The following is a 25,539-nucleotide window of genomic DNA, read 5'->3' on the forward strand; positions in this document are numbered from 1 at the left end:
AAAGCTCAGTTGTATGCTTTACATAGCTCTGGATATTTCCAGAAGTGGAGAGAAACTGTTTTGACAGTAGTACAAACTGCTCCTTTCTGGATATGCCAATTTACACACGCTCAAAGGTTGTATGTGTTTCATGAATCCTGACTTGCCCTATTCAAGTAGCTGAAAGCCTGTCACCACCTCTAGAAACAACAGTTACACCAATCCAATTCAAATAATTTTTTCCAAAGGAATATCTTCTCCCGGGTCAAAGTTGCATCTGACAAAGATAGGTGTTTAAAAATCTACTTTGTAGTTTCAGAACACCAACATAAGTCCGGAGAGTACAGAAGTAAAATGGTACCATTTCAAAGTTCCTAATACCTCATAAGCTTCTGAGGGGAAGCATGTAATAAATAAATAAATTTTTCTAGAAAAGTAATAGTGGATATTGGTTTTCACCTCAGATGGGACTCGAACCCACAATCCCTGGCTTAGGAGGCCAGTGCCTTATCCTTTAGGCCACTGAGGCACAGATTAACACTTGCAGTCTAGAGGCATTATTTAAATGTATTCAACCGTCAAACACTGGTGTCTGCACACAGGACATTTCTCAGTTCTCTCCATAAGTAAACTTCCCATTTTCATCCTCTTCCATCCCCGACTTTAACACTCTGTTCTGTGCTATAATGGAGGCTCTGCATTTCGAGCAAGTGGAGAGAAATTGGAGGAGAACCACTTTCGACTCAACACTTCTTCTTTCCTGGATGCTTTTCTCAATAAACTGGGCTTTGACAGTGGTATCAAGCCGTCCTTGTCTTCAGCAGGACACAGAAACAGGCACCAAGTCTCCTAACCAAGTTCAACCACACTCTGCAACTTAATAGACCAATGCTTTACAAATGAGCCAACTGTGTCATCAGCAAAGGCAGCCAATGTGCCAATCCTTTATAATTCTTCTGTAGTACTTTTCTTTCTTGTAGGCAAAATTTGCACTTTAACTGCACAAATCATACAGATTTTTAAACTTGAAGCACTCCATGAACACATACTTACACACCTTGCATTTCATCTACACACCCTTAAGCTAAAACCCCATTCTGTCAAGTCAAAATTCTGCAACCCTATTACATATTCAGTGCGTGTACATAGAAGCACTTCTTAATGCCACTAACATGGACAAGATTTTAGGCTGAAGATGCAATCTAAATGACTGTGCAGTATGTACTCCACTTCATGAAAAATTAGGAATGAGAACATGATGGCTATAAGAGTATTGGAAGAGCCTGCTTCCATTCTGAACGGAAAGCTGAGTTGTGTGTCCATTGGCAAAAACCGACCACGAAGGGACTAGAACCCTCAATCTTCTGATCCGAAGTCAGACACCTTATCCATCAGGCCACGCGGTCATATGTCCTGCTGTGCTTATTTTTATAATGTAGGTGGTATGCAAGGATGGGAAATATGATATTGATAGTTATTTAGGTTTACATCCCATTGTGTTTTTTCAGCTCCTTTCAATTAAAGCACTCTTTTGGAATCTATATAATGAGAATGTCACCAGTACGATAAGCTTTTGTTTTCTTTTTTTGCATTTAAACCTCTTTCTTCATGAGATTAAAGCTCAGTTGTATGCTTTACATAGCTCTGGATATTTCCAGAAGTGGAGAGAAACTGTTTTGACAGTAGTACAAACTGCTCCTTTCTGGATATGCCAATTTACACACGCTCAAAGGTTGTATACGTTTCATGAATCCTGCCTTGCCCTATTCAAGTAGCTGAAAGCCTGTCACCACCTCTAGAAACAACAGTTACACCAATCCAATTCAAATCATTTTTTCCAAAGGAATATCTTCTGCCGGGTCAAAGTTGCATCTGACAAAGATAGGTGTTTAAAAATCTACTTTGTAGTTTCAGAACACCAACATGAGTCCGGGGAGTACAGAAGTAAAATGGTACCATTTCAAAGTTCCTAATACCTCATAAGCTTCTGAGCGGAAGCATGTAATAAATATATAAATTTTTCAAGAAAAGTAATACTGGATATTGGTTTTCACCTCAGATGGGACTCGAACCCACAATCCCTGGCTTAGGAGGCCAGTGCCTTATCCATTAGGCCACTGAGGCACAGATAAACAGTTGCAGTCTAGAGGCATTATTTAAATGTATTCAATCGTAAAACAGTGGTGTCTGCTCACAGGACATTTCTCAGTTCTCTCCATAAGTAAACTTCCTATTTTCATCCTCTTCCATCCCCGACTCTAACACTCTTTTCTGTGCTATAATGGAGGCTCTGCATTTCGCGCAAGTGGAGAGAAATTGAAGGAGAACCACTTTCGACTCAACACTTCTTCTTTCCTGGATGCTTTTCTCAATAAACTGGGCTTTGACAGTGGTATCAAGCCGTCCTTGTCTTCAGCAGGACACAGAAACAGGCACCAAGTCTGCTAACCAAGTTCAACCACACTCTGCAACCTAATAGACCAATGCTTCACAAATTAGCCAACTGTGTCATCAGCAAAGGCAGCCAATGTGCCAATCCTTTATAATTCTTCTGTAGTACTTCTCTTTCTCGTAGGCAAAATTAGCACTTTAACTGCACAAATCATACAGATTTTACACTTGAAGCACTCCATGACCACATACTTACACACCTTGCATTTTTATCTACACACCCTTAAGCTAAAAACCCATTCTGTCAAGTCAAAATTCTGCAACCCTATTACATATTCCATGCGTGTACATAGAAGCACTTCTTAATGCCACTAACATGAACAAGATTTTAGGCTGAAGATGCAATCTAAATGACTGTGCAGTATGGACTCCACTTCATGAATAATTAGGAATGAGAACATGATGGCTATAAGAGTATTGGAAGAGCCTGCTTCCATTCTGAATGGAAATTTGAGATGTGTGACCATTGGCAAAAACTGACCACGAAGGGACTCAAACCCTCAATCTTCTGATCCGAAGTCAGACGCCTTATCCATTAGGCCACGCAGTCATATGTCCTGCGGTGCTTATTTTTATAATGTAGGTGGTATGCAAGGATGGGAAATATGATATTGATAGTTATTTAGGTTTACATCCCATTGTGTGTTTTCAGCTCCTTTCAATTAAAGCACTCTTTTGGAATCTATATAATGAAAATGTCACCAGTACGATAAGCTTTTGTTTTCTTTTTTGCATTTAAACCTCTTTCTTCATGAGATTAAAGCTCAGTTGTATGCTTTACATAGCTCTGGATATTTCCAGAAGTGGAGAGAAACTGTTTTGACAGTAGTACAAACTGCTCCTTTCTGGATATGCCAATTTACACACGCTCAAAGGTTGTATGTGTTTCATGAATCCTGACTTGCCCTATTCAAGTAGCTGAAAGCCTGTCACCACCTCTAGAAACAACGTTTACACCAATCCAATTCAAATAATTTTTTCCAAAGGAATATCTTCTGCTGGGTCAAAGTTGCATCTGACAAAGATAGGTGTTTAAAAATCTACTTTGTAGTTTCAGAACACCAACATAAGTCCGGAGAGTACAGAAGTAAAATGGTACCATTTCAAAGTTCCTAATACCTCATAAGCTTCTGAGGGGAAGCATGTAATAAATAAATAAATTTTTCTAGAAAAGTAATAGTGGATATTGGTTTTCACCTCAGATGGGACTCGAACCCACAATCCCTGGCTTAGGAGGCCAGTGCCTTATCCTTTAGGCCACTGAGGCACAGATGAACACTTGCAGTCTAGAGGCATTATTTAAATGTAGTCAACCGTCAAACACTGGTGTCTGCACACAGGACATTTCTCAGTTCTCTCCATAAGTAAACTTCCCATTTTCATCCTCTTCCATCCCCGACTTTAACACTCTGTTCTGTGCTATAATGGAGGCTCTGCATTTCGAGCAAGTGGAGAGAAATTGGAGGAGAACCACTTTCGACTCAACACTTCTTCTTTCCTGGATGCTTTTCTCAATAAACTGGGCTTTGACAGTGGTATCAAGCCGTCCTTGTCTTCAGCAGGACACAGAAACAGGCACCAAGTCTCCTAACCAAGTTCAACCACACTCTGCAACTTAATAGACCAATGCTTTACAAATTAGCCAACTGTGTCATCAGCAAAGGCAGCCAATGTGCCAATCCTTTATAATTCTTCTGTAGTACTTTTCTTTCTTGTAGGCAAAATTTGCACTTTAACTGCACACATCATACAGATTTTTAAACTTGAAGCACTCCATGAACACATACTTACACACCTTGCATTTCATCTACACACCCTTAAGCTAAAACCCCATTCTGTCAAGTCAAAATTCTGCGACCCTATTACATATTCAGTGCATGTACATAGAAGCACTTCTTAATGCCACTAACATGGACAAGATTTTAGGCTGAAGATGCAATCTAAATGACTGTGCAGTATGTACTCCACTTCATGAAATATTAGGAATGAGAACATGATGGCTATAAGAGTATTGGAAGAGCCTGCTTCCATTCTGAACGGAAAGCTGAGTTGTGTGTCCATTGGCAAAAACCGACCACGAAGGGACTCGAACCCTTAATCTTCTGATCCGAAGTCAGACACCTTATCCATCAGGCCACGCGGTCATATGTCCTGCTGTGCTTATTTTTATAATGTAGGTGGTATGCAAGGATGGGAAATATGATATTGATAGTTATTTAGGTTTACATCCCATTGTGTTTTTTCAGCTCCTTTCAATTAAAGCACTCTTTTGGAATCTATATAATGAGAATGTCACCAGTACGATAAGCTTTTGTTTTCTTTTTTTGCATTTAAACCTCTTTCTTCATGAGATTAAAGCTCAGTTGTATGCTTTACATAGCTCTGGATATTTCCAGAAGTGGAGAGAAACTGTTTTGACAGTAGTACAAACTGCTCCTTTCTGGATATGCCAATTTACACACGCTCAAAGGTTGTATACGTTTCATGAATCCTGCCTTGCCCTATTCAAGTAGCTGAAAGCCTGTCACCACCTCTAGAAACAACAGTTACACCAATCCAATTCAAATCATTTTTTCCAAAGGAATATCTTCTGCCGGGTCAAAGTTGCATCTGACAAAGATAGGTGTTTAAAAATCTACTTTGTAGTTTCAGAACACCAACATGAGTCCGGGGAGTACAGAAGTAAAATGGTACCATTTCAAAGTTCCTAATACCTCATAAGCTTCTGAGCGGAAGCATGTAATAAATATATAAATTTTTCAAGAAAAGTAATACTGGATATTGGTTTTCACCTCAGATGGGACTCGAACCCACAATCCCTGGCTTAGGAGGCCAGTGCCTTATCCATTAGGCCACTGAGGCACAGATAAACAGTTGCAGTCTAGAGGCATTATTTAAATGTATTCAATCGTAAAACAGTGGTGTCTGCTCACAGGACATTTCTCAGTTCTCTCCATAAGTAAACTTCCTATTTTCATCCTCTTCCATCCCCGACTTTAACACTCTTTTCTGTGCTATAATGGAGGCTCTGCATTTCGCGCAAGTGGAGAGAAATTGAAGGAGAACCACTTTCGACTCAACACTTCTTCTTTCCTGGATGCTTTTCTCAATAAACTGGGCTTTGACAGTGGTATCAAGCCGTCCTTGTCTTCAGCAGGACACAGAAACAGGCACCAAGTCTGCTAACCAAGTTCAACCACACTCTGCAACCTAATAGACCAATGCTTCACAAATTAGCCAACTGTGTCATCAGCAAAGGCAGCCAATGTGCCAATCCTTTATAATTCTTCTGTAGTACTTCTCTTTCTCGTAGGCAAAATTAGCACTTTAACTGCACAAATCATACAGATTTTACACTTGAAGCACTCCATGACCACATACTTACACACCTTGCATTTTTATCTACACACCCTTAAGCTAAAAACCCATTCTGTCAAGTCAAAATTCTGCAACCCTATTACATATTCCATGCGTGTACATAGAAGCACTTCTTAATGCCACTAACATGAACAAGATTTTAGGCTGAAGATGCAATCTAAATGACTGTGCAGTATGGACTCCACTTCATGAATAATTAGGAATGAGAACATGATGGCTATAAGAGTATTGGAAGAGCCTGCTTCCATTCTGAATGGAAATTTGAGATGTGTGACCATTGGCAAAAACTGACCACGAAGGGACTCAAACCCTCAATCTTCTGATCCGAAGTCAGACGCCTTATCCATTAGGCCACGCAGTCATATGTCCTGCGGTGCTTATTTTTATAATGTAGGTGGTATGCAAGGATGGGAAATATGATATTGATAGTTATTTAGGTTTACATCCCATTGTGTGTTTTCAGCTCCTTTCAATTAAAGCACTCTTTTGGAATCTATATAATGAAAATGTCACCAGTACGATAAGCTTTTGTTTTCTTTTTTGCATTTAAACCTCTTTCTTCATGAGATTAAAGCTCAGTTGTATGCTTTACATAGCTCTGGATATTTCCAGAAGTGGAGAGAAACTGTTTTGACAGTAGTACAAACTGCTCCTTTCTGGATATGCCAATTTACACATGCTCAAAGGTTGTATGTGTTTCATGAATCCTGACTTGCCCTATTCAAGTAGCTGAAAGCCTGTCACCACCTCTAGAAACAACGTTTACACCAATCCAATTCAAATAATTTTTTCCAAAGGAATATCTTCTGCTGGGTCAAAGTTGCATCTGACAAAGATAGGTGTTTAAAAATCTACTTTGTAGTTTCAGAACACCAACATAAGTCCGGAGAGTACAGAAGTAAAATGGTACCATTTCAAAGTTCCTAATACCTCATAAGCTTCTGAGGGGAAGCATGTAATAAATAAATAAATTTTTCTAGAAAAGTAATAGTGGATATAGGTTTTCACCTCAGATGGGACTCGAACCCACAATCCCTGGCTTAGGAGGCCAGTGCCTTATCCTTTAGGCCACTGAGGCACAGATGAACACTTGCAGTCTAGAGGCATTATTTAAATGTATTCAACCGTCAAACACTGGTGTCTGCACACAGGACATTTCTCAGTTCTCTCCATAAGTAAACTTCCCATTTTCATCCTCTTCCATCCCCGACTTTAACACTCTGTTCTGTGCTATAATGGAGGCTCTGCATTTCGAGCAAGTGGAGAGAAATTGGAGGAGAACCACTTTCGACTCAACACTTCTTCTTTCCTGGATGCTTTTCTCAATAAACTGGGCTTTGACAGTGGTATCAAGCCGTCCTTGTCTTCAGCAGGACACAGAAACAGGCACCAAGTCTCCTAACCAAGTTCAACCACACTCTGCAACTTAATAGACCAATGCTTTACAAATTAGCCAACTGTGTCATCAGCAAAGGCAGCCAATGTGCCAATCCTTTATAATTCTTCTGTAGTACTTTTCTTTCTTGTAGGCAAAATTTGTACTTTAACTGCACAAATCATACAGATTTTTAAACTTGAAGCACTCCATGAACACATACTTACACACCTTGCATTTCATCTACACACCCTTAAGCTAAAACCCCATTCTGTCAAGTCAAAATTCTGCAACCCTATTACATATTCAGTGCGTGTACATAGAAGCACTTCTTAATGCCACTAACATGGACAAGATTTTAGGCTGAAGATGCAATCTAAATGACTGTGCAGTATGTACTCCACTTCATGAAAAATTAGGAATGAGAACATGATGGCTATAAGAGTATTGGAAGAGCCTGCTTCCATTCTGAACGGAAAGCTGAGTTGTGTGTCCATTGGCAAAAACCGACCACGAAGGGACTCGAACCCTCAATCTTCTGATCCGAAGTCAGACACCTTATCCATCAGGCCACGCGGTCATATGTCCTGCTGTGCTTATTTTTATAATGTAGGTGGTATGCAAGGATGGGAAATATGATATTGATAGTTATTTAGGTTTACATCCCATTGTGTTTTTTCAGCTCCTTTCAATTAAAGCACTCTTTTGGAATCTATATAATGAGAATGTCACCAGTACGATAAGCTTTTGTTTTCTTTTTTTGCATTTAAACCTCTTTCTTCATGAGATTAAAGCTCAGTTGTATGCTTTACATAGCTCTGGATATTTCCAGAAGTGGAGAGAAACTGTTTTGACAGTAGTACAAACTGCTCCTTTCTGGATATGCCAATTTACACACGCTCAAAGGTTGTATACGTTTCATGAATCCTGCCTTGCCCTATTCAAGTAGCTGAAAGCCTGTCACCACCTCTAGAAACAACAGTTACACCAATCCAATTCAAATCATTTTTTCCAAAGGAATATCTTCTGCCGGGTCAAAGTTGCATCTGACAAAGATAGGTGTTTAAAAATCTACTTTGTAGTTTCAGAACACCAACATGAGTCCGGGGAGTACAGAAGTAAAATGGTACCATTTCAAAGTTCCTAATACCTCATAAGCTTCTGAGCGGAAGCATGTAATAAATATATAAATTTTTCAAGAAAAGTAATACTGGATATTGGTTTTCACCTCAGATGGGACTCGAACCCACAATCCCTGGCTTAGGAAGCCAGTGCCTTATCCATTAGGCCACTGAGGCACAGATAAACAGTTGCAGTCTAGAGGCATTATTTAAATGTATTCAATCGTAAAACAGTGGTGTCTGCTCACAGGACATTTCTCAGTTCTCTCCATAAGTAAACTTCCTATTTTCATCCTCTTCCATCCCCGACTTTAACACTCTTTTCTGTGCTATAATGGAGGCTCTGCATTTCGCGCAAGTGGAGAGAAATTGAAGGAGAACCACTTTCGACTCAACACTTCTTCTTTCCTGGATGCTTTTCTCAATAAACTGGGCTTTGACAGTGGTATCAAGCCGTCCTTGTCTTCAGCAGGACACAGAAACAGGCACCAAGTCTCCTAACCAAGTTCAACCACACTCTGCAACTTAATAGACCAATGCTTCACAAATTAGCCAACTGTGTCATCAGCAAAGGCAGCCAATGTGCCAATCCTTTATAATTCTTCTGTAGTACTTCTCTTTCTCGTAGGCAAAATTAGCACTTTAACTGCACAAATCATACAGATTTTAAACTTGAAGCACTCCATGAACACATACTTACACACCTTGCATTTCATCTACACACCCTTAAGCTAAAAACCCATTCTGTCAAGTCAAAATTCTGCAACCCTATTACATATTCCGTGCGTGTACATAGAAGCACTTCTTAATGCCACTAACATGAACAAGATTTTAGGCTGAAGATGCAATCTAAATGACTGTGCAGTATGTACTCCACTTCATGAATAATTAGGAATGAGAACATGATGGCTATAAGAGTATTGGAAGAGCCTGCTTCCATTCTGAATGGAAATCTGAGTTGTGTGACCATTGGCAAAAACCGACCACGAAGGGACTCGAACCCTCAATCTTCTGATCCGAAGTCAGACGCCTTATCCATTAGGCCACGCGGTCATATGTCCTGCTGTGCTTATTTTTATAATGTAGGTGGTATGCAAGGATGGGAAATATGATATTGATAGTTATTTAGGTTTACATCCCATTGTGTGTTTTCAGCTCCTTTCAATTGAAGCACTCTTTTGGAATCTATATAATGAAAATGTCAACAGTACGATAAGCTTTTGTTTTCTTTTTTGCATTTAAACCTCTTTCTTCATGAGAATAAAGCTCAGTTGTATGCTTTACATAGCTCTGGATATTTCTAGAGGTGGAGAGAAACTGTTTTGACAGTAGTAAAAACTGCTCCTTTCTGGATATGCCAATTTACACACGCTCAAAGGTTGTATACGTTTCATGAATCCTGACTTGCCCTATTCAAGTAGCTGAAAGCCTGTCACCACCTCTAGAAACAACAGTTACACCAATCCAATTCAAATAATTTTTTCCAAAGGAATATCTTCTCCCGGGTCAAAGTTGCATCTGACAAAGATAGGTGTTTAAAAAACTACTTTGTAGTTTCAGAACACCAACATGACTCTGAAGAGTACAGAAGTAAAATGGTACCATTTCAAAGTTCCTAATACCACATAAGCTTCTGAGCGGAAGCATGTAATAAATATATCAATTTTTCTGGAAAGGTAAGAGTGGATATTGGTTTTCACCTCAGATGGGACTCGAACCCACAATCCCTGGCTTAGGAGGCCAGTGCCTTATCCATTAGGCCACTGAGGCACAGATAAACACTTGCAGTCTAGAGGCATTATTTAAATGTATTCAATCGTCAAACACTGGTGTCTGCACACAGGACATTTCTCAGTTCTCTCCATAAGTAAACTTCCCATTTTCATCCTCTTCCATCCCCGACTTTAACACTCTGTTCTGTGCTATAATGGAGGCTCTGCATTTCGAGCAAGTGGAGAGAAATTGGAGGAGAACCACTTTCGACTCAACACTTCTTCTTTCCTGGATGCTTTTCTCAATAAACTGGGCTTTGACAGTGGTATCAAGCCGTGCTTGTCTTCAGCAGGACACAGAAACAGGCACCAAGTCTCCTAACCAAGTTCAACCACACTCTGCAACTTAATAGACCAATGCTTCACAAATTAGCCAACTGTGTCATCAGCAAAGGCAGCCAATGTGCCAATCCTTTATAATTCTTCTGTAGTACTTCTCTTTCTCGTAGGCAAAATTAGCACTTTAACTGCACAAATCATACAGATTTCACACTTGAAGCACTCCATGAACACATACTTACACACCTTGCATTTCATCTACACACCCTTAAGCTAAAAACCCATTCTGTCAAGTCAAAATTCTGCAACCCTATTACATATTCCATGCGTGTACATAGAAGCACTTCTTAATGCCACTAACATGAACAAGATTTTAGGCTGAAGATGCAATCTAAATGACTGTGCAGTATGGACTCCACTTCATGAATAATTAGGAATGAGAACATGATGGCTATAAGAGTATTGGAAGAGCCTGTTTCCATTCTGAATGGAAATCTGAGATGTGTGACCATTGGCAAAAACTGACCACGAAGGGACTCGAACCCTCAATCTTCTGATCCGAAGTCAGACGCCTTATCCATTAGGCCACGCAGTCATATGTCCTGCTGTGCTTATTTTTATAATGTAGGTGGTATGCAAGGATGGGAAATATGATATTGATAGTTATTTAGGTTTACATCCCATTGTGTGTTTTCAGCTCCTTTCAATTAAAGCACTCTTTTGGAATCTATATAATGAAAATGTCACCAGTACGATAAGCTTTTGTTTTATTTTTTGCATTTAAACCTCTTTCTTCATGAGATTAAAGCTCAGTTGTATGCTTTACATAGCTCTGGATATTTCCAGAAGTGGAGAGAAACTGTTTTGACAGTAGTACAAACTGCTCCTTTCTGGATATGCCAATTTACACACGCTCAAAGGTTGTATGTGTTTCATGAATCCTGACTTGCCCTATTCAAGTAGCTGAAAGCCTGTCACCACCTCTAGAAACAACAGTCACACCAATCCAATTCAAATCATTTTTTCCAAAGGAATATCTTCTGCTGGGTCAAAGTTGCATCTGACAAAGATAGGTGTTTAAAAATCTACTTTGTAGTTTCAGAACACCAACATAAGTCCGGAGAGTACAGAAGTAAAATGGTACCATTTCAAAGTTCCTAATACCTCATAAGCTTCTGAGGGGAAGCATGTAATAAATAAATAAATTTTTCTAGAAAAGTAATAGTGGATATTGGTTTTCACCTCAGATGGGACTCGAACCCACAATCCCTGGCTTAGGAGGCCAGTGCCTTATCCATTAGGCCACTGAGGCACAGATGAACACTTGCAGTCTAGAAGCATTATTTAAATGTATTCAATCATCAAACACTGGTGTCTGCACACAGGACATTTCTCAGTTCTCTCCATAAGTAAACTTCCCATTTTCATCCTCTTCCATCCCCGACTTTAACACTCTGTTCTGTGCTATAATGGAGGCTCTGCATTTCGAGCAAGTGGAGAGAAATTGGAGGAGAACCACTTTCGACTCAACACTTCTTCTTTCCTGGATGCTTTTCTCAATAAACTGGGCTTTGACAGTGGTATCAAGCCGTCCTTGTCTTCAGCAGGACTCAGAAACAGGCACCAAGTCTCCTAACCAAGTTCAACCACACTCTGCAACTTAATAGACCAATGCTTTACAAATTAGCCAACTGTGTCATCAGCAAAGACAGCCAATGTGCCAATCCTTTATAATTCTTCTGTAGTACTTTTCTTTCTCGTAGGCAAAATTAGCACTTTAACTGCACAAATCATACAGATTTTTAAACTTGAAGCACTCCATGAACACATACTTACACACCTTGCATTTCATCTACACACCCTTAAGCTAAAAACCCATTCTGTCAAGTCAAAATTCTGCAACTCTATTACATATTCCGTGCGTGTACATAGAAGCACTTCTTAATGCCACTAACATGAACAAGATTTTAGGCTGAAGATGCAATCTAAATGACTGTGCAGTATGTACTCCACTTCATGAATAATTAGGAATGAGAACATGATGGCTATAAGAGTATTGGAAGAGCCTGCTTTCATTCTAAATGGAAATCTGAGTTGTGTGACCATTGGCGAAAACCGACCACGAAGGGACTCGAAGCCTCAATCTTCTGATCCAAAGTCAGACGCCTTATCCATTAGGCCACGCGGTCATATGTCCTGCTGTGCTTATTTTTATAATGTAGGTGGTATGCAAGGATGGGAAATATGATATTGATAGTTATTTAGGTTTACATCCCATTGTGTGTTTTCAGATCCTTTCAATTAAAGCACTCTTTTGGAATCTATATAATGAAAATGTCAACAGTACGATAAGCTTTTGTTTTCTTTTTTGCATTTAAACCTCTTTCTTCATGAGAATAAAGCTCAGTTGTATGCTTTACATAGCTCTGGATATTTCTAGAGGTGGAGAGAAACTGTTTTGACAGTAGTAAAAACTGCTCCTTTCTGGATATGCCAATTTACACACGCTCAAAGGTTGTATACGTTTCATGAATCCTGACTTGCCCTATTCAAGTAGCTGAAAGCCTGTCACCACCTCTAGAAACAACAGTTACACCAATCCAATTCAAATAATTTTTTCCAAAGGAATATCTTCTCCCGGGTCAAAGTTGCATCTGACAAAGATAGGTGTTTAAAAATCTACTTTGTAGTTTCAGAACACCAACATGACTCTGAAGAGTACAGAAGTAAAATGGTACCATTTCAAAGTTCCTAATACCACATAAGCTTCTGAGCGGAAGCATGTAATAAATATATCAATTTTTCTGGAAAAGTAAGAGTGGATATTGGTTTTCACCTCAGATGGGACTCGAACCCACAATCCCTGGCTTAGGAGGCCAGTGCCTTATCCATTAGGCCACTGAGGCACAGATAAACACTTGCAGTCTAGAGGCATTATTTAAATGTATTCAAACGTCAAACACTGGTGTCTGCACACAGGACATTTCTCAGTTCTCTCCATAAGTAAACTTCCCATTTTCATCCTCTTCCATCCCCGACTTTAACACTCTGTTCTGTGCTATAATGGAGGCTCTACATTTCGAGCAAGTGGAGAGAAATTGGAGGAGAACCACTTTCGACTCAACACTTCTTCTTTCCTGGATGCTTTTCTCAATAAACTGGGCTTTGACAGTGGTATCAAGCCGTCCTTGTCTTCAGCAGGACACAGAAACAGGCACCAAGTCTCCTAACCAAGTTCAACCACACTCTGCAACTTAATAGACCAATGCTTCACAAATTAGCCAACTGTGTCATCAGCAAAGGCAGCCAATGTGCCAATCCTTTATAATTCTTCTGTAGTACTTCTCTTTCTCGTAGGCAAAATTAGCACTTTAACTGCACAAATCATACAGATTTTACACTTGAAGCACTCCATGAACACATACTTACACACCTTGCATTTCATCTACACACCCTTAAGCTAAAAACCCATTCTGTCAAGTCAAAATTCTGCAACCCTATTACATATTCCATGCGTGTACATAGAAGCACTTCTTAATGCCACTAACATGAACAAGATTTTAGGCTGAAGATGCAATCTAAATGACTGTGCAGTATGGACTCCACTTCATGAATAATTAGGAATGAGAACATGATGGCTATAAGAGTATTGGAAGAGCCTGCTTCCATTCTGAATGGAAATCTGAGATGTGTGACCATTGGCAAAAACTGACCACGAAGGGACTCGAACCCTCAATCTTCTGATCCGAAGTCAGATGCCTTATCCATTAGGCCACGCAGTCATATGTCCTGCTGTGCTTATTTTTATAATGTAGGTGGTATGCAAGGATGGGAAATATGATATTGATAGTTATTTAGGTTTACATCCCATTGTGTGTTTTCAGCTCCTTTCAATTAAAGCACTCTTTTGGAATCTATATAATGAAAATGTCACCAGTACGATAAGCTTTTGTTTTCTTTTTTGCATTTAAACCTCTTTCTTCATGAGATTAAAGCTCAGTTGTATGCTTTACATAGCTCTGGATATTTCCAGAAGTGGAGAGAAACTGTTTTGACAGTAGTACAAACTGCTCCTTTCTGGATATGCCAATTTACACACGCTCAAAGGTTGTATGTGTTTCATGAATCCTGACTTGCCCTATTCAAGTAGCTGAAAGCCAGTCACCACCTCTAGAAACAACAGTTACACCAATCCAATTCAAATCTTTTTTTCCAAAGGAATATCTTCTGCTGGGTCAAAGTTGCATCTGACAAAGATAGGTGTTTAAAAATCTACTTTGTAGTTTCAGAACACCAACATAAGTCCGGAGAGTACAGAAGTAAAATGGTACCATTTCAAAGTTCCTAATACCTCATAAGCTTCTGAGGGGAAGCATGTAATAAATAAATAAATTTTTCTAGAAAAGTAATAGTGGATATTGGTTTTCACCTCAGATGGGACTCGAACCCACAATCCCTGGCTTAGGAGGCCAGTGCCTTATCCATTAGGCCACTGAGGCACAGATGAACACTTGCAGTCTAGAAGCATTATTTAAATGTATTCAATCGTCAAACACTGGTGTCTGCACACAGGACATTTCTCAGTTCTCTCCATAAGTAAACTTCCCATTTTCATCCTCTTCCATCCCCGACTTTAACACTCTGTTCTGTGCTATAATGGAGGCTCTGCATTTCGAGCAAGTGGAGAGAAATTGGAGGAGAACCACTTTCGACTCAACACTTCTTCTTTCCTGGATGCTTTTCTCAATAAACTGGGCTTTGACAGTGGTATCAAGCCGTCCTTGTCTTCAGCAGGACACAGAAACAGGCACCAAGTCTCCTAACCAAGTTCAACCACACTCTGCAACTTAATAGACCAATGCTTTACAAATTAGCCAACTGTGTCATCAGCAAAGACAGCCAATGTGCCAATCCTTTATAATTCTTCTGTAGTACTTTTCTTTCTCGTAGGCAAAATTAGCACTTTAACTGCACAAATCATACAGATGTTTAAACTTGAAGCACTCCATGAACACATACTTACACACCTTGCATTTCATCTACACACCCTTAAGCTAAAAATCCATTCTGTCAAGTAAAAATTCTGCAACCCTATTACATATTCAGTGCGTGTACATAGAAGCACTTCTTAATGCCACTAACATGGACAAGATTTTAGGCTGAAGATGCAATCTAAATGACTGTGCAGTATGTACTCCACTTCATGAATAATTAGGAATGAGAACATGATGGCTATAAGAGTATTGGAAGAGCCTGCTTCCATTCTGAACGGAAAGCTGAGTTGTGTGTCCATTGGCAAAAACCGACCACGAAGGGACTCGAACCCTCAATCTTCTGATCCGAAGTCAGACACCTTATCCATCAGGCCACGCGGTCATATGTCCTTCTGTGCTTATTTTTATAATGTAGGTGGTATGCAAGGATGGGAAATATGATATTGATAGTTATTTAGGTTTACATCCCATTGTGTTTTTTCAGCTCCTTTCAATTAAAGCACTCTTTTGGAATCTATATAATGAGAATGCCACCAGTACGATAAGCTTTTGTTTTCTTTTTTGCATTTAAACCTCTTTCTTCATGAGATTAAAGCTCAGTTGTATGCTTTACATAGCTCTGGATATTTCCAGAAGTGGAGAGAAACTGTTTTGACAGTAGTACAAACTGCTCCTTTCTGGATATGCCAATTTACACACGCTCAAAGGTTGTATACGTTTCATGAATCCTGCCTTGCCCTATTCAAGTAGCTGAAAGCCTGTCACTACCTCTAGAAACAACAGTTACACCAATCCAATTCAAATCATTTTTTCCAAAGGAATATCTTCTGCCGGGTCAAAGTTGCATCTGACAAAGATAGGTGTTTAAAAATCTACTTTGTAGTTTCAGAACACCAACATGAGTCCGGGGAGTACAGAAGTAAAATGGTACCATTTCAAAGTTTCTAATACCTCATAAGCTTCTGAGCGGAAGCATGTAATAAACATATACATTTTTCAAGAAAAGTAAGAGTGGATATTGGTTTTCACCTCAGATGGGACTCGAACCCACATTCCCTGGCTTAGGAGGCCAGTGCCTTATCCATTAGGCCACTGAGGCACAGATGAACAGTTGCAGTCTAGAGGCATTATTTAAATGTATTCAATCGTCGAATAGTGGTGTCTGCACCCAGGACATTTCTCAGTTCTCTCCATAAGTAAACTTCCCATTTTCATCCTCTTCCATCCCCGACTTTAACACTCTTTTCTGTGCTATAATGGAGGCTCTGCATTTCGCGCAAGTGGAGAGAAATTGGAGGAGAACCACTTTCGACTCAACACTTCTTCTTTCCTGGATGCTTTTCTCAATAAACTGGGCTTTGACAGTGGTATCAAGCCGTCCTTGTCTTCAGCAGGACACAGAAACAGGCACCAAGTCTCCTAACCAAGTTCAACCACACTCTGCAACTTAATAGACCAATGCTTCACAAATTAGCCAACTGTGTCATCAGCAAAGGCAGCCAATGTGCCAATCCTTTATAATTCTTCTGTAGTACTTCTCTTTCTCGTAGGCAAAATTAGCACTTTAACTGCACAAATCATACAGATTTTTACACTTGAAGCACTCCATGAACACATACTTACACACCTTGCATTTCATCTACACACCCTTAAGCTGAAAACCCATTCTGTCAAGTCAAAATTCTGCAACCCTATTACATATTCCGTGCGTGTACATAGAAGCACTTCTTAATGCCACTAACATGAACAAGATTTTAGGCTGAAGATGCAATCTAAATGACTGTGCAGTATGTACTCCACTTCATGAATAATTAGGAATGAGAACATGATGGCTATAAGAGTATTGGAAGAGCCTGCTTCCATTCTGAATGGAAATCTGAGTTGTGTGACCATTGGCAAAAACCGACCACGAAGGGACTCGAACCCTCAATCTTCTGATCCGAAGTCAGACGCCTTATCCATTAGGCCACGCTGTCATATGTCCTGCTGTGCTTATTTTTATAATGTAGGTGGTATGCAAGGATGGGAAATATGATATTGAAAGTTATTTAGGTTTACATCCCATTGTGTGTTTTCAGCTCCTTTCAATTAAAGCACTCTTTTGGAATCTATATATTGAAAATGTCACCAGTACGATAAGCTTTTGTTTTCTTTTTTGCATTTAAACCTCTTTCTTCATGAGAATAAAGCTCAGTTGTATGCTTTACATAGCTCTGGATATTTCTAGAGGTGGAGAGAAACTGTTTTGACAGTAGTACAAACTGCTCCTTTCTGGATATGCCAATTTACACACGCTCAAAGGTTGTATACGTTTCATGAATCCTGACTTGCCCTATTCAAGTAGCTGAAAGCCTGTCACCACCTCTAGAAACAACAGTTACACCAATCCAATTCAAATAATTTTTTCCAAAGGAATATCTTCTGCCGGGTCAAAGTTGCATCTGACAAAGATAGGTGTTTAAAAATCTACTTTGTAGTTTCAGAACACCAACATGACTCTGAAGAGTACAGAAGTAAAATGGTACCATTTCAAAGTTCCTAATACCACATAAGCTTCTGAGCGGAAGCATGTAATAAACATATAAATTTTTCTGGAAAAGTAAGAGTGGATATTGGTTTTCACCTCAGATGGGACTCGAACCCACAATCCCTGGCTTAGAAGGCCAGTGCCTTATCCATTAGGCCACTGAGGCACAGATAAACAGTTGCAGTCTAGAGGCATTATTTAAATGTATTCAATCGTCAAATAGTGGTGTCTGCACACAGGACATTTCTCAGTTCTCTCCATAAGTAAACTTCCCATTTTCATCCTCTTCCATCCCTGACTTTAACACTCTTTTCTGTGCTATAATGGAGGCTCTGCATTTCACGCAAGTGGAGAGAAATTGGAGGAGAACCACTTTCGACTCAACACTTCTTCTTTCCTGGATGCTTTTCTCAATAAACTGGGCTTTGACAGTGGTATTAAGCCGTCCTTGTCTTCAGCAGGACACAGAAACAGGCACCAAGTCTCCTAACCAAGTTCAACCACACTCTGCAACTTAATAGACCAATGCTTTACAAATTAGCCAACTGTGTCATCAGCAAAGGCAGCCAATGTGCCAATCCTTTATAATTCTTCTGTAGTACTTTTCTTTCTCGTAGGCAAAATTAGCACTTTAACTGCACAAATCATACAGATTTTTACACTTGAAGCACTCCATGAACACATACTTACACACCTTGCATTTCATCTACACACCCTTAAGCTAAAAACCCATTCTGTCAAGTCAAAATTCTGCAACCCTATTACATATTCAGTGCGTGTACATAGAAGCACTTCTTAATGCCACTAACATGGACAAGATTTTAGGCTGAAGATGCAATCTAAATGACTGTGCAGTATGTACTCCACTGCATGAATAATTAGGAATGAGAACATGATGGCTATAAGAGTATTGGAAGAGCCTGCTTCCATTCTGAACAGAAAGCTGAGTTGTGTGTCCATTGGTTAAAACCGACCACGAAGGGACTCGAACCCTCAATCTTCTGATCCGAAGTCAGACACCTTATCCATTAGGCCACGCGGTCATATGTCCTGCTGTGCTTATTTTTATAATGTAGGTAGTATGCAAGGATGGGAAATATGATATTGATAGTTATTTAGGTTTACATCCCATTGTGTTTTTTCAGCTCCTTTCAATTAAAGCACTCTTTTGAAATCTATATAATGAGAATGTCACCAGTACGATAAGCTTTTGTTTTCTTTTTTGCATTTAAACCTCTTTCTTCATGAGATTAAAGCTCAGTTGTATGCTTTAATTAGCTCTGGATATTTCCAGAAGTGGAGAGAAACTGTTTTGACAGTAGTACAAACTGCTCCTTTCTGGATATGCCAATTTACACACGCTCAAAGGTTGTATACGTTTCATGAATCCTGCCTTGCCCTATTCAAGTAGCTGAAAGCCTGTCACCGGCTCTAGAAACAACAGTTACACCAATCCAATTCAAATCATTTTTTCCAAAGGAATATCTTCTGCCGGGTCAAAAAGTAAAATGGTACCATTTCAAAGTTCCTAATACCACATAAGCTTCTGAGCGGAAGCATGTAATAAATATATCAATTTTTCTGGAAAAGTAAGAGTGGATATTGGTTTTCACCTCAGATGGGAGTCGAACCCACAATCCCTGGCTTAGGAGGCCAGTGCCTTATCCATTAGGCCACTGAGGCACAGATAAACACTTGAATTCTAGAGGCATTATTTAAATGTATTCAATCGTCAAACACTGGTGTCTGCACACAGGACATTTCTCAGTTCTCTCCATAAGTAAACTTCCCATTTTCATCCTCTTCCATCCCCGACTTTAACACTCTGTTCTGTGCTATAATGGACTCTCTGCATTTCGAGCAAGTGGAGAGAAATTGGAGGAGAACCCCTCTCGACTCAACACTTCTTCTTTCCTGAATGCTTTTCTCAATAAACTGGGCTTTGACAGTGGTATCAAGCCGTCCTTGTCTTCAGCAGGACACAGAAACAGGCACCAAGTCTCCTAACCAAGTTCAACCACACTCTGCAACTTAATAGACCAATGCTTCACAAATTAGCCAACTGTGTCATCAGCAAAGGCAGCCAATGTGCCAATCCTTTATATTTCTTCTGTAGTACTTCTCTTTCTCGTAGGCAAAATTAGCACTTTAACTGCACAAATCATACAGATTTTACACTTGAAGCACTCCATGAACACATACTTACACACCTTGCATTTCATCTACACACCCTTAAGATAAAAACCCATTCTGTCAAGTCAAAATTCCGCAACTCTATTACATATTCAGTGCGTGTACATAGAAGCACTTCTTAATGCCACTAACATGAACAAGATTTTAGGCTGAAGATGCTATCTAAATGACTGTGCAGTATGTACTCCACTTCATGAATATTTAGGAATGAGAACATGATGGCTATAAGAGTATTGGAAGAGCCTGCTTCCATTCTGAATGGAAATCTGAGTTGTTTGACCATTGGCAAAAACCGACCACGAAGGGACTCGAACCCTCAATTTTCTGATCCGAAGTCAGACGCCTCATCCATTAGGCCACGCAGTCATATGTCCTGCTGTGCTTATTTTTATAATGTAGGTGGTATGCAAGGATGGGAAATATGATATTGATAGTTATTTAGGTTTACATCCCATTGTGTGTTTTCAGCTCCTTTCAATTAAAGCACTCTTTTGGAATCTATATAATGAGAATGTCACCAGTTTGATAAGCTTTTGTTTTCTTTTTTGCATTTAAACCTCTTTCTTCATGAGATTAAAGCTCAGTTGTATGCTTTACATAGCTCTGGATATTTCCAGAAGTGGAGAGAAACTGTTTTGACAGTAGTACAAACTGCTCCTTTCTGGATATGCCAATTTACACACGCTCAAAGGTTGTATACGTTTCATGAATCCTGACTTGCCCTATTCAAGTAGCTGAAAGCCTGTCACCACCTCTAGAAACAACAGTTACACCAATCCAATTCAAATAATTTTTTCCAAAGGAATATCTTCTGCCGGGTCAAAGTTGCATCTGACAAAGATAGGTGTTTAAAAATCTACTTTGTAGTTTCAGAACACCAACATGACTCTGAAGAGTACAGAAGTAAAATGGTACCATTTCAAAGTTCCTAATACCACATAAGCTTCTGAGCGGAAGCATGTAATAAACATATAAATTTTTCTGGAAAAGTAAGAGTGGATATTGGTTTTCACCTCAGATGGGACTCGAACCCACAATCCCTGGCTTAGAAGGCCAGTGCCTTATCCATTAGGCCACTGAGGCACAGATAAACAGTTGCAGTCTAGAGGCATTATTTAAATGTATTCAATCGTCAAATAGTGGTGTCTGCACACAGGACATTTCTCAGTTCTCTCCATAAGTAAACTTCCCATTTTCATCCTCTTCCATCCCTGACTTTAACACTCTTTTCTGTGCTATAATGGAGGCTCTGCATTTCACGCAAGTGGAGAGAAATTGGAGGAGAACCACTTTCGACTCAACACTTCTTCTTTCCTGGATGCTTTTCTCAATAAACTGGGCTTTGACAGTGGTATTAAGCCGTCCTTGTCTTCAGCAGGACACAGAAACAGGCACCAAGTCTCCTAACCAAGTTCAACCACACTCTGCAACTTAATAGACCAATGCTTTACAAATTAGCCAACTGTGTCATCAGCAAAGGCAGCCAATGTGCCAATCCTTTATAATTCTTCTGTAGTACTTTTCTTTCTCGTAGGCAAAATTAGCACTTTAACTGCACAAATCATACAGATTTTTACACTTGAAGCACTCCATGAACACATACTTACACACCTTGCATTTCATCTACACACCCTTAAGCTAAAAACCCATTCTGTCAAGTCAAAATTCTGCAACCCTATTACATATTCAGTGCGTGTACATAGAAGCACTTCTTAATGCCACTAACATGGACAAGATTTTAGGCTGAAGATGCAATCTAAATGACTGTGCAGTATGTACTCCACTGCATGAATAATTAGGAATGAGAACATGATGGCTATAAGAGTATTGGAAGAGCCTGCTTCCATTCTGAACAGAAAGCTGAGTTGTGTGTCCATTGGTTAAAACCGACCACGAAGGGACTCGAACCCTCAATCTTCTGATCCGAAGTCAGACACCTTATCCATTAGGCCACGCGGTCATATGTCCTGCTGTGCTTATTTTTATAATGTAGGTAGTATGCAAGGATGGGAAATATGATATTGATAGTTATTTAGGTTTACATCCCATTGTGTTTTTTCAGCTCCTTTCAATTAAAGCACTCTTTTGAAATCTATATAATGAGAATGTCACCAGTACGATAAGCTTTTGTTTTCTTTTTTGCATTTAAACCTCTTTCTTCATGAGATTAAAGCTCAGTTGTATGCTTTACATAGCTCTGGATATTTCCAGAAGTGGAGAGAAACTGTTTTGACAGTAGTACAAACTGCTCCTTTCTGGATATGCCAATTTACACACGCTCAAAGGTTGTATACGTTTCATGAATCCTGACTTGCTCTATTCACGTAGCTGAAAGCCTGTCACCACCTCTAGAAACAACAGTTACACCAATCCAATTCAAATCATTTTTTCCAAAGGTATATCTTCTGCCGGGTCAAAGTTGCATCTGACAAAGATAGGTGTTTAAAAATCTACTTTGTAGTTTCAGAACACCAACATGACCCTGAAGAGTACAGAAGTAAAATGGTACCATTTCAAAGTTCCTAATACCTCATAAGCTTCTGAGCGGAAGCATGTAATAAATATATAAATTTTTCTAGAAAAGTAATAGTGGATATTGGTTTTCACTTCAGATGGGACTCGAACCCACAATCCCTGGCTTAGGAGGCCAGTGCCTTATCCATTAGGCCACTGAGGCACAGATGAACACTTGCAGTCTAGAGGCATTATATAAATGTATTCAATCGTCAAACACTGGTGTCTGCACACAGGACATTTCTCAGTTCTCTCCATAAGTAAACTTCCCATTTTCATCCTCTTCCATCCCCGACTTTAACACTCTGTTCTGTGCTATAATGGAGGCTCTGCATTTCGAGCAAGTGGAGAGAAATTGGAGGAGAACCACTTTCGACTCAACACTTCTTCTTTCCTGGATGCTTTTCTCAATAAACTGGGCTTTGACAGTGGTATCAAGCCGTCCTTGTCTTCAGCAGGACACAGAAAGAGGCACCAAGTCTCCTAACCAAGTTCAACCACACTCTGCAACTTAATAGACCAATGCTTTACAAATTAGCCAACTGTGTCATCAGCAAAGGCAGCCAATGTGCCAATCCTTTATAATTCTTCTGTAGTACTTTTCTTTCTCGTAGGCAAAATTAGCACTTTAACTGCACAAATCATACAGAATTTTACACTTGAAGCACTCCATGAACACATACTTACACACCTTGCATTTCATCTACACACCCTTAAGCTAAAAACCCATTCTGTCAAGTCAAAATTCTGCAACCCTATTACATATTCAGTGCGTGTACATAGAAGCACTTCTTAATGCCACTAACATGGACAAGATTTTAGGCTGAAGATGCAATCTAAATGACTGTGCAGTATGTACTCCACTTCATGAATAATTAGGAATGAGAACATGATGGCTATAAGAGTATTGGAAGAGCCTGCTTCCATTCTGAACTGAAAGCTGAGTTGTGTGTCCATTGGCAAAAACCGACCACGAAGGGACTCGAACCCTCAATCTTCTGATTCGAAGTCAGACACCTTATCCATTAGGCCACGCGGTCATATGTCCTGCTGTGCTTAATTTTATAATGTAGGTAGTATGCAAGGATGGGAAATATGATATTGATAGTTATTTAGGTTTACATCCCATTGTGTTTTTTCAGCTCCTTTCAATTAAAGCACTCTTTTGGAATCTATATAATGAGAATGTCACCAGTACGATAAGCTTTTGTTTTCTTTTTTGCATTTAAACCTCTTTCTTCATGAGATTAAAGCTCAGTTGTATGCTTTACATAGCTCTGGATATTTCCAGAAGTGGAGAGAAACTGTTTTGACAGTAGTACAAACTGCTCCTTTCTGGATATGCCAATTTACACACGCTCAAAGGTTGTATACGTTTCATGAATCCTGCCTTGCCCTATTCAAGTAGCTGAAAGCCTGTCACCACCTCTAGAAACAACAGTTACACCAATCCAATTCAAATCATTTTTTCCAAAGGAATATCTTCTGCCGGGTCAAAGTTGCATCTGACAAAGATAGGTGTTTAAAAATCTACTTTGTAGTTTCAGAACACCAACATGACCCTGAAGAGTACAGAAGTAAAATGGTACCATTTCAAAGTTCCTAATACCTCATAAGCTTCTGAGCGGAAGCATTTTATAAATATATAAATTTTTCTGGAAAAGTAAGAGCGGATATTGGTTTTCACCTCAGATGGGACTCGAACCTACAATCCCTGGCTTAGGAGGCCAGTGCCTTATCCATTAGGCCACTGAGGCACAGATAAACACTTGAAGTCTAGAGGCATTATTTAAATGTATTCAATCGTCAAACACTGGTGTCTGCACACAGGACATTTCTCAGTTCTCTCCATAAGTAAACTTCCCATTTTCATCCTCTTCCATCCCCGACTTTAACACTCTGTTCTGTGCTATAATGGAGGCTCTGCATTTCGAGCAAGTGGAGAGAAATTGGAGGAGAACCACTTTCGACTCAACACTTCTTCTTTCCTGGATGCTTTTCTCAATAAACTGGGCTTTGACAGTGGTATCAAGCCGTTCTTGTCTTCAGCAGGACACAGAAAGAGGCACCAAGTCTCCTAACCAAGTTCAACCACACTCTGCAACTTAATAGACCAATGCTTCACAAATTAGCCAACTGTGTCATCAGCAAAGGCAGCCAATGTGCCAATCCTTTATAATTCTTCTGTAGTACTTCTCTTTCTCGTAGGCAAAATTAGCACTTTAACTGCACAAATCATACAGATTTTACACTTGAAGCACTCCATGAACACATACTTACACACCTTGCATTTCATCTACACACCCTTAAGCTAAAAACCCATTCTGTCAAGTCAAAATTCTGCAACCCTATTACATATTCCGTGCGTGTACATAGAAGCACTTCTTAATACCACTAACATGAACAAGATTTTAGGCTGAAGATGCAATCTAAATGACTGTGCAGTATGTACTCCACTTCATGAATAATTAGGAATGAGAACATGATGGCTATAAGAGTATTGGAAGAGCCTGCTTCCATTCTGAATGGAAATCTGAGTTGTGTGACCATTGGCAAAAACCGACCACGAAGGGACTCGAACCCTCAATCTTCTGATCCGAAGTCAGACACCTTACCCATTAGGCCACGCGGTCATATGTCCTGCTGTGCTTATTTTTATAATGTAGGTGGTATGCAAGGATGGGAAATATGATATTGATAGTTATTTAGGTTTACATCCCATTGTGTGTTTTCAGCTCCTTTCAATTAAAGCACTCTTTTGGAATCTATATAATGAAAATGTCTCCAGTACGATAAGCTTTTGTTTTCTTTTTTGCATTTAAACCTCTTTCTTCATGAGAATAAAGCTCAGTTGTATGCTTTACATAGCTCTGGATATTTCTAGAGGTGGAGAGAAACTGTTTTGACAGTAGTAAAAACTGCTCCTTTCTGGATATGCCAATTTACACACGCTCAA

At 39.5% G+C, this 25,539-nt stretch overlaps 29 non-coding genes across 29 annotated transcripts; all 29 read right to left on the reverse strand.

The window, feature by feature from the left end:
- Positions 1-435: 435 nt before the first annotated feature.
- TRNAR-CCU (transfer RNA arginine (anticodon CCU)) lies at positions 436-508 on the reverse strand. The gene has a single exon. It is a non-coding gene; the product is annotated as a tRNA-Arg (tRNA).
- A 1,522-nt stretch (positions 509-2,030) lies between these two features.
- TRNAR-CCU (transfer RNA arginine (anticodon CCU)) lies at positions 2,031-2,103 on the reverse strand. Its single transcript has one exon. It is a non-coding gene; the product is annotated as a tRNA-Arg (tRNA).
- Positions 2,104-2,907: 804 nt separating this feature from the next.
- Positions 2,908-2,980, reverse strand: TRNAR-UCG (transfer RNA arginine (anticodon UCG)). Its single transcript has one exon. It is a non-coding gene; the product is annotated as a tRNA-Arg (tRNA).
- Positions 2,981-3,624: 644 nt separating this feature from the next.
- Positions 3,625-3,697, reverse strand: TRNAR-CCU (transfer RNA arginine (anticodon CCU)). Its single transcript has one exon. It is a non-coding gene; the product is annotated as a tRNA-Arg (tRNA).
- An 804-nt stretch (positions 3,698-4,501) lies between these two features.
- TRNAR-UCG (transfer RNA arginine (anticodon UCG)) lies at positions 4,502-4,574 on the reverse strand. The gene has a single exon. It is a non-coding gene; the product is annotated as a tRNA-Arg (tRNA).
- Positions 4,575-5,219: 645 nt separating this feature from the next.
- Positions 5,220-5,292, reverse strand: TRNAR-CCU (transfer RNA arginine (anticodon CCU)). Its single transcript has one exon. It is a non-coding gene; the product is annotated as a tRNA-Arg (tRNA).
- Positions 5,293-6,096: 804 nt separating this feature from the next.
- Positions 6,097-6,169, reverse strand: TRNAR-UCG (transfer RNA arginine (anticodon UCG)). Its single transcript has one exon. It is a non-coding gene; the product is annotated as a tRNA-Arg (tRNA).
- Positions 6,170-6,813: 644 nt separating this feature from the next.
- TRNAR-CCU (transfer RNA arginine (anticodon CCU)) lies at positions 6,814-6,886 on the reverse strand. Its single transcript has one exon. It is a non-coding gene; the product is annotated as a tRNA-Arg (tRNA).
- Positions 6,887-7,690: 804 nt separating this feature from the next.
- On the reverse strand, positions 7,691-7,763 carry TRNAR-UCG (transfer RNA arginine (anticodon UCG)). The gene has a single exon. It is a non-coding gene; the product is annotated as a tRNA-Arg (tRNA).
- Positions 7,764-8,408: 645 nt separating this feature from the next.
- TRNAR-CCU (transfer RNA arginine (anticodon CCU)) lies at positions 8,409-8,481 on the reverse strand. The gene has a single exon. It is a non-coding gene; the product is annotated as a tRNA-Arg (tRNA).
- Positions 8,482-9,284: 803 nt separating this feature from the next.
- TRNAR-UCG (transfer RNA arginine (anticodon UCG)) lies at positions 9,285-9,357 on the reverse strand. Its single transcript has one exon. It is a non-coding gene; the product is annotated as a tRNA-Arg (tRNA).
- Positions 9,358-10,001: 644 nt separating this feature from the next.
- TRNAR-CCU (transfer RNA arginine (anticodon CCU)) lies at positions 10,002-10,074 on the reverse strand. Its single transcript has one exon. It is a non-coding gene; the product is annotated as a tRNA-Arg (tRNA).
- Positions 10,075-10,877: 803 nt separating this feature from the next.
- TRNAR-UCG (transfer RNA arginine (anticodon UCG)) lies at positions 10,878-10,950 on the reverse strand. The gene has a single exon. It is a non-coding gene; the product is annotated as a tRNA-Arg (tRNA).
- A 644-nt stretch (positions 10,951-11,594) lies between these two features.
- On the reverse strand, positions 11,595-11,667 carry TRNAR-CCU (transfer RNA arginine (anticodon CCU)). The gene has a single exon. It is a non-coding gene; the product is annotated as a tRNA-Arg (tRNA).
- A 1,521-nt stretch (positions 11,668-13,188) lies between these two features.
- Positions 13,189-13,261, reverse strand: TRNAR-CCU (transfer RNA arginine (anticodon CCU)). Its single transcript has one exon. It is a non-coding gene; the product is annotated as a tRNA-Arg (tRNA).
- Positions 13,262-14,064: 803 nt separating this feature from the next.
- Positions 14,065-14,137, reverse strand: TRNAR-UCG (transfer RNA arginine (anticodon UCG)). Its single transcript has one exon. It is a non-coding gene; the product is annotated as a tRNA-Arg (tRNA).
- A 644-nt stretch (positions 14,138-14,781) lies between these two features.
- Positions 14,782-14,854, reverse strand: TRNAR-CCU (transfer RNA arginine (anticodon CCU)). The gene has a single exon. It is a non-coding gene; the product is annotated as a tRNA-Arg (tRNA).
- Positions 14,855-15,658: 804 nt separating this feature from the next.
- Positions 15,659-15,731, reverse strand: TRNAR-UCG (transfer RNA arginine (anticodon UCG)). The gene has a single exon. It is a non-coding gene; the product is annotated as a tRNA-Arg (tRNA).
- A 644-nt stretch (positions 15,732-16,375) lies between these two features.
- TRNAR-CCU (transfer RNA arginine (anticodon CCU)) lies at positions 16,376-16,448 on the reverse strand. The gene has a single exon. It is a non-coding gene; the product is annotated as a tRNA-Arg (tRNA).
- An 804-nt stretch (positions 16,449-17,252) lies between these two features.
- TRNAR-UCG (transfer RNA arginine (anticodon UCG)) lies at positions 17,253-17,325 on the reverse strand. Its single transcript has one exon. It is a non-coding gene; the product is annotated as a tRNA-Arg (tRNA).
- Positions 17,326-17,969: 644 nt separating this feature from the next.
- On the reverse strand, positions 17,970-18,042 carry TRNAR-UCU (transfer RNA arginine (anticodon UCU)). The gene has a single exon. It is a non-coding gene; the product is annotated as a tRNA-Arg (tRNA).
- An 804-nt stretch (positions 18,043-18,846) lies between these two features.
- TRNAR-UCG (transfer RNA arginine (anticodon UCG)) lies at positions 18,847-18,919 on the reverse strand. The gene has a single exon. It is a non-coding gene; the product is annotated as a tRNA-Arg (tRNA).
- A 567-nt stretch (positions 18,920-19,486) lies between these two features.
- Positions 19,487-19,559, reverse strand: TRNAR-CCU (transfer RNA arginine (anticodon CCU)). Its single transcript has one exon. It is a non-coding gene; the product is annotated as a tRNA-Arg (tRNA).
- Positions 19,560-21,079: 1,520 nt separating this feature from the next.
- On the reverse strand, positions 21,080-21,152 carry TRNAR-UCU (transfer RNA arginine (anticodon UCU)). Its single transcript has one exon. It is a non-coding gene; the product is annotated as a tRNA-Arg (tRNA).
- Positions 21,153-21,956: 804 nt separating this feature from the next.
- TRNAR-UCG (transfer RNA arginine (anticodon UCG)) lies at positions 21,957-22,029 on the reverse strand. Its single transcript has one exon. It is a non-coding gene; the product is annotated as a tRNA-Arg (tRNA).
- A 644-nt stretch (positions 22,030-22,673) lies between these two features.
- Positions 22,674-22,746, reverse strand: TRNAR-CCU (transfer RNA arginine (anticodon CCU)). The gene has a single exon. It is a non-coding gene; the product is annotated as a tRNA-Arg (tRNA).
- An 804-nt stretch (positions 22,747-23,550) lies between these two features.
- TRNAR-UCG (transfer RNA arginine (anticodon UCG)) lies at positions 23,551-23,623 on the reverse strand. The gene has a single exon. It is a non-coding gene; the product is annotated as a tRNA-Arg (tRNA).
- A 644-nt stretch (positions 23,624-24,267) lies between these two features.
- Positions 24,268-24,340, reverse strand: TRNAR-CCU (transfer RNA arginine (anticodon CCU)). Its single transcript has one exon. It is a non-coding gene; the product is annotated as a tRNA-Arg (tRNA).
- An 803-nt stretch (positions 24,341-25,143) lies between these two features.
- TRNAR-UCG (transfer RNA arginine (anticodon UCG)) lies at positions 25,144-25,216 on the reverse strand. The gene has a single exon. It is a non-coding gene; the product is annotated as a tRNA-Arg (tRNA).
- Between the last annotated feature and the right edge of the window lie 323 nt (positions 25,217-25,539).

This window comes from Lissotriton vulgaris, chromosome 5, assembly GCF_964263255.1.
Source record: "Lissotriton vulgaris chromosome 5, aLisVul1.2, whole genome shotgun sequence".
In the NCBI taxonomy this organism is placed as follows: domain Eukaryota; kingdom Metazoa; phylum Chordata; class Amphibia; order Caudata; family Salamandridae; genus Lissotriton; species Lissotriton vulgaris.